The following is a 6,398-nucleotide window of genomic DNA, read 5'->3' as shown; positions in this document are numbered from 1 at the left end:
TTCTTATACTAAGCAAAGGAGCAAATAAGGACAAGTTCAACAATTTTACTCACATCCCACTCATTCCCTCATGAGGTATGCTATTTCAGGGTGCCTGGATACCTTAAGTGGCTTCCCAGTACAGCTTGTTGATCCTGTGTAATTGCACACTTAGGGCATGTCGACGCTAGGAAATTATTTTAAAATTACAAAAACTGACAACTCCAGATTTAACAGAGTCAAAATAGCCTGTCCCCCACAATGGAGAAGCATCAAAATTAGTTAGAATTAGTCTGAAATAGCGCGTCCACATGGATTGGAGCCTGCCTCGGAGTTAGAGCCCCCAGAAGCACTCGGGAGAGGGCACCAGGAAGGCTGATATTTGGGGCTGCTTGGTTAGGCAAGTTGTGACTTATGCTTTCACAGGTTCCTCTCTACGGCTGTCTCTCACAAGCAACTTCTCCACTGTCTCCCTTTCACGGGACACAAAAGGGCTGTCATGCTTTCTTGTGCTCTGTTGCCTTTGCGAATACCATATCACTTACAGCATGGAGCTAGAGCTGCTGCAAAGCAGTGCCAGGCTCACAGGCCTCGTGTTGCACCACCTGGCGCAGTATTTCCAGACTGCCTGTATGTTGCTCGAGCAGGACAAGGACCCAGCAGGACAAACTCCAGTTTGGACCACAGGCCCTGCTCACCCAGGGTACGTCTACACTACAGCGCTAGTTCGAACTAACTTAGTTCGAATTAGTTAATTCGAACTAAGCTAGTTCGAACTAACGCATCTAGAACTAAAAACTAGTTCGAACTAGCGTTTTGCTAGTTCGAACTAGTAAGTCCACATTGAGTGGACTCTGAACAGGGCTTAAGGATGGCCGGAAGCAGTGCCGGCAGGGCATAAAAGGAGGACTTAGAGCATGGAGATGCTGTCTCAGGCTAGCCGAGGGCTGCGCTTAAAGGGTCCCGACCCCCACCCCGGACACACAGTTCTAAGGGGTGCCCCGCTTGCAAAGAAGTTCTGGCTTGGAGTGCCCTGAGTGCCCACACTGGGCACATCACACCACTCGGCCATCAGCCCGGCTGCACTTGCCGCAGGCTGCCATCTGGGGAGAGGGAGTAATTGGGGGGCTGCAGGAGAGCTTCCACCCCCAGAAGCCCGCAGAGCCAGCCCAGTCCTCCCCATCGGGGGCTCGTACCCCATTCCTCCCTCACCTCCTTCCACTTGCCCTTCCCTAGCCCCCCTTCTTATTGATGTACAAAATAAAGATAACGTTTCTTCCAACATTGACTCTGTCTTTATTGAACAAAACTGGGGGAGACTGGGAAAAGGAGGTGGGAGAGGGGAAGAGAAAGGCTGGGAGAGGGGAGGGCAACTAACATGATCAGGGGTTGGGAACAGGTCCCAGATGAAGAGAGGCTACAGAGACTGGGACTGTTCAGCTTAGAAAAGAGGAGACGGAGGGGGGACAGGATAGAGGTCTCTAAAAGCAGGGGTTGGGTGGAGAGGGTGCATTCAGAAAAGTTCTTCCTGAGTTCCCATAAAGAAGGACTAGAGGACACCAAAGGAAAGGAATGGGTAGCAGGCTTGAAACTAGTAAGAGAAAGTTGTTGTTCTTGACAAAGCAAATAGTTAACCTGTGGAACTCCTTGCTGCAGGAGGCTGTGAAGGCTAGAACTAGAACAGAGTTGAAAGGGAAGTGAGATAAAGTGATGGAGGTTGGGTCCATGGAGTCCTATTAGCCAGAGGGTAGGAGTGGTATCCCTGCCCAAAGTTTGTGGAAGGCTGGAGAGGGATGGCACGAGACAAATGGCTTGGTCATTGTCTTCGGTCCATCCCCTCCAGGGTCCCTAGGGTTGGCCGCTGTTGGCAGACAGGCTACTGGGCTAGATGGACCTTTGGTCTGACCCAGTACGGCCATTGTAAGCTCAGGGCTCAGTGTCGGGGGTCTCAGTGGACCCCCTTGATTTTCATGCACACCTGGTCCTGGGTGGCCAGGCTGGCAGCTCTCCTGCCCTAGACGGCCACTTTCCTGTGCCTAGTGCGGAGATCGTGGACGAGGTCCACGATGTCCGCACTAGCCCAGGAAGGTGCCCGCCTTTTGCGGTCCAGGGCAAGCTCCTGGGAGCCGCCAGCCTGGTCCCGGCAAGAGGGGGTGGGCTGGGGGGCATCGGGTGGGTGGCTCTGTGCCGTGCCAGGTGCAGGGTCTGCTAGCTGGGTGCTGGCAGGCTTGCACCTGGCACGGGCACCGTAGCCAGCCCGTGCCCCTTTAAGGGGTCCGGGGCCGGGAGGGGGGCATAGAGTTTCCCTGGTGTTGGCCAGAGTGGCCACCAGGGAAACCTGGGGAGGGCTAGCCTCCCACTAGTTCGAACTAAAGGGCTACACAGCCCTTAGTTCGAACTAGCTAGTTCGAACTAGGCGTTAGTCCTCGTAAAATGAGGTTTACCTAGTTCGAACTAAGCGCTCCGCTAGTTCGATTCAAATTCGAACTAGCGGAGCGCTAGTGTAGCGCATAGGAAAGTTAGTTCGAACTAACGTCCGTTAGTTCGAACTAACTTTCTAGTGTAGACATACCCCCAGGTCCTGGTACTTCAGCTGCTCACATGCCCCTCAATTCCCTAGACATCGTAAAATACCGCTTCTGGCAGTGGGAGATGAGTTCGGAAGGTGGGACCATCATGGGATAAGCAGCAGTGGCTGCAGAACTTCCGCATGCAGGATCCCCCCTTCCTTAAGCTCCATGAGTGGCTCACTCCAGCCCTCAGGTGACAGGACAACCACGTGCAACTTGCCATCCCTGTGCAGAAGCCCATGGCCATCACCCTGAGTAAGCTTGCCACGCTAGACATCTACTACTCTGTCGGGAACCAGCTCGGCATGGGGAAATGCAGTCAGGGCCGTGCTCATACAAGTGGCAAAGACCATCAACCATGTGCTGCTACACAGGATCATAACTCTGGGGAACATGGACTTCATCATCAATGGCTTAGCCACCATCAGGGCCAGCCTGAGCCCTTTTGGTGCCCTGGGGTGCGGCACCACCCCCAGACACATGGCGCATGCGCAGGCCCGCCTGTGGGGCGCGGGCCCACCCCCAGGATGCACAGCATATGCACGGGCCAGCCACGGCCGCTGGCGTGCAGTCCGGGGCCGCCCCCGGGGCGCATGGCGCATGCACGGCCCAGCTTGACCCGGCCAGTGCTGTTAGCGCACGCACCGGGCTGTGCAGGGCCCCGCGGCTCTGGGGGGGAAGGGTGCTGCAGGCCGGCGCCATGGGGGTGGCGCTGCAGGAGCCAGGCGTGTGGCGCCTGAGGGCAGCTGTAAGGGACACTGTCACCCCTTACAGCTGCCATCAGGCACCCCCCCATCGGTTGGCACCCCAGGCAGCTCCCTGACTCACCCATGCCTCAGTCCGGCCCTGGCCACCATGGGCTTTCCCAGCTGCAGGAGTCTATAGCTGGCACTCACATCCCATCCTGGCCCTCAACCACCATGCTTCAGACTACACAAACAGAAAAAGGTTTATGTGGTGCTGTGGTGCTTCAGGCCCTCATGGATTACAAGGGATGCTGCACTAACATCAATGTTGGCTGCTCAGGAAAGGCGCATGACACCCATATCTTCTGGAACTTCTGCTTGGTCAGAAAGATGCCACTGGCACTTTTTCCCCCCAACTGCACCACCAGTGTCAGGGAGGTTATGATAAGCACATTGTTATCCTGGGTGTTGCAGCCTACCCTTTGCTCCCGTGGCTCATGAAGCCCTATATGGGCAGCATGTACCCCAGTAAGGAGTACTTTAACATCAGGCTCAGGAGCTATGCAAAATGTGGGGGATGGCTGAAGTGGAGGGGAGTAGGGTTTGGTCCAGGAAGGTGATGGGAATAGTGGGGTTGTCTGAAGAAAATGTAGTCACAGCCATCTTTTCTCCCCTCTGGAAGATTATAAAATTATTAGAATTCCTGTCTCTGGCCATCAAATGTGAGATGGCTGCATTTAAAGTTCCTGGGAAATGACGTCAGGGGGGTTAGCCCCGCCCCCCCGGCAGCTCCCCCACAGGGCTTCCCTGGAGGCGTGCCTGAGGTTCCACCCCTCCGGGCAGGCCGTGTCACCCTGGCCAGACGCTGCTCCACGGCTTGGGTCCACCCCTGCCTCCCTCAGCGCGCGCTCCCCCGGGATGAGGTATACCTGGGTGGTCGACAAATGCCTTTGATATCGACACCCACGCATCCAGACTACCGCACTGAGCCGACAAACAGCTGATCAGCTGTTTGTCGGCTCAGCGCGGCAGCCACGTAAATTTAAATGAAGCGGCGATTATTTAAATCGCTGCTTCATTTTCCTATGCCTAGTAGCCTAATCTACATGCCTCTGGCGACAGAGGCATGTAGTCTAGACGTACCCATAGAGACGGTGCACACCCTCTCAAGCACTGCGTGATTGGGGATCTTGTCCTGCCATGAGATACCGAGTACAGGCAGTCCCCGGGTTACGTACAAGATAGGGACTGTAGGTTTGTTCTTAAGTTGAATCTGTATGTAAGTCGGAACTGGCGTCCAGATTCAGCCGCTGCTGAAACTGATCAGTTTCAACAGCGGCTGAATCTGGATGCCAGTTCCGACTTACATACAGATTCAACTTAAGAACCCCAGGCATCCCCAAGTCAGCTGCTGCTGAAACTGATCAGTGGCTGATTCCAGGAAGCCCGGGGCAGGGGCTTCCTGTAGTAAGCCACTGGTCAGTTTCAGCAGCGGCTGACTTGGGGACGCCTGGGGCAGAGCAGCTGGGGTGCTGCTGGGTTGGTCCAGTAGCGCCGCCGCTCCTCGGCGCTACTGGACCAACCCAGCAGCACCCAAGCTGCTGTGCCCCAGGCGTCCTGATTTAGCCGCTGCTGAATCTGACCAGCAGTGGCTGAATCAGGACGCCTGGGGCAGAACAGCTGGGGTGCTGCCCGGTTGGTCCAGTAGCGCCCAGAGCGGCGCTACGGGACCAACTGGCAGCGCCCCAGCTGCTGTACCACAGGTGTCCGGAGCAAAGCCATGGAGCACGGGGGCAGCGGGACAGCCCAGACGCGCTGTGGCTGTCCCGCTGCCCTCGGGCTCCGTGGCTTTGCTCTGCTTTGTTCCCCGTCCCCCTGGTCTGCAGACCAGGGAGACGGGGAGCAAAGCGGCGGAATACGCAGGCAGCGGACAGCCCAGATGCGTCTGGGCTGTCCGCTGCCCGCGTGCTCCACGGCTTCGCTCTGCTTTGCCCCCCCCCGTCCCCCTGGTCTGCAGACCAGAGGGGTGGGGTGGGGGGGCAAAGCAGAGCCAAGCCGCGGAGGACGCGGCCAGCTGACAGCTTGGCTCTGCTTTGCCCCCCCCCCCCGGTCTGCAGACTAGGGGGATGGGGGGGGGCAACGCAGAGCCAAGCAGAGCCAAGCCGCGGAGCGTGCGATCAGCTGACAGCCCAGACGCGTCTGGGCTGTCAGCTGGCCGGGCGCTCCGCGACTTGGCTCTGCCTTGCCTCCCGCCCCCGTCCCCCTGGTCTGCAGACCAGGGGGATGGGGGGGGGCAAAGCAGAGCCAAGCCTCGGAGCGCGTGGGTGGCGGACAGCCCTGTCTGCTGCCCACGTGTTCCGCCGCTTTGCTTCCTCTCCCTGGTCTGCTGGAGACCAGGGAGAGGAACGCCCCGTTCGTAACTGCGGATCCGACGTAAGTCGGATCCGCGTAACTCGGGGACTGCCTGTATACGCCTAAGGCAGCACATATGAAATGTGTTGAGCCGCTGCTCTTGTTTTGAGCACAAAGTCCATGTTTAACTGGTGTACAACAGTGTGCTCAAAACACAGGCTGTGTAGACCTGCACCTTGGTGTGTATAGTGAGCTTATTATTGGCCTATACTCTCTTTGTCAGCCTGGAGAACGTTGTGGCGGCTTTTCCAATGCGCTTGTTAATCTCGCTATCAAATGACAAGTTGCCCGAGATCATAGAGCCTAGGTACACAAATTCATAAATATGTTAGACAAAAACACGTGTTTTTTTAAACCCAGTTATTAGTCCATGTTATCGGTGTAATAAGGCATTTTCTTACTTAGAGAGAGTATGCTTAAGAGGCAGTGAAGATAAAAGTTTAAGGAAAGAAGAGGCCATTCTAGTTTCCTATAGATCACAGAACACTAAGCCACCATCCTTGCCACCTTCACATCAAACTCAACAATTTCTACATATGAATAAGTATGAAGCAACTATACATGTACTCCATATGTATAGTTGAAATATAATTATTATATACTGCTCGATTCTGATGTGGGTATTACACCAAAATATATATGCACACAGGAATCCCCATATTGGATTAGACTAGTGACCTACCTACTCCAAGTTCCTGTTTCTGACAATGACAAGAAACAGATGATTCAGAGGAAGGAGAAAAATCCCAAG

The sequence above is a fragment of the Pelodiscus sinensis genome, chromosome 6 (assembly GCF_049634645.1).
Source record: "Pelodiscus sinensis isolate JC-2024 chromosome 6, ASM4963464v1, whole genome shotgun sequence".
Classification (NCBI taxonomy): Eukaryota; Metazoa; Chordata; order Testudines; family Trionychidae; genus Pelodiscus; species Pelodiscus sinensis.
This window is presented reverse-complemented; position numbering follows the sequence as displayed.